Below are 586 nucleotides of genomic sequence, written 5' to 3' on the forward strand. Positions count from 1 at the left end.
TCATTAGCATAGTTGCCCCCCCGAGCTCCTCCTTGTTGCACTCGCGCAGTATCTTCTGGTGGTCGTGGGCAGGGGTCTTTGGGATGAAGGCCGTATGTCTTCCTCGCTGTGCACTTTTCACCTCTTGGCATTCCTTTCTGGGGTCTGCACCAGGGTCTTGTCTTCTCTGCAAGTTTCTGTGGGAGCATCCTCCCACACAATACCTTCCCTCACAATTCAGGCCTTATCTATATATTCCAAGCCTTATCTATGCTAAGCAGTGCCATCCTGTTTACTCCTTATGTGTTAGTCCTTTCTACCAAGGTAGGCCATCTGGCTTTCCTCAGATCACAGAGAAGCTGGGGAGGGGCTTTTCACCAGGGCTTTTAGCGAGAGGAGGGGAGGCAATGGATTAACACTGGGGGAAGATTTAGGTTAGACACTGGGAGGAAATTCTGTGTGAGGTGGTGAGACCCTGGCACAGGTCGCCCAGGGAGGCTGCGGCTGCCCCCATCCCTGAAAGTGTTCAAGGCCAGGCTGGATGGGGCTTTGAGCAACCTGGTCTAGTGGGAGGTGTCCCTGCCCATGCAGGGGGGTTGGAACTAGA

This window comes from Chaetura pelagica, unplaced genomic scaffold (assembly GCF_000747805.2).
Source record: "Chaetura pelagica isolate M959 unplaced genomic scaffold, ChaPel_1.0 scaffold1, whole genome shotgun sequence".
Taxonomy (NCBI): Eukaryota; Metazoa; Chordata; class Aves; order Apodiformes; family Apodidae; genus Chaetura; species Chaetura pelagica.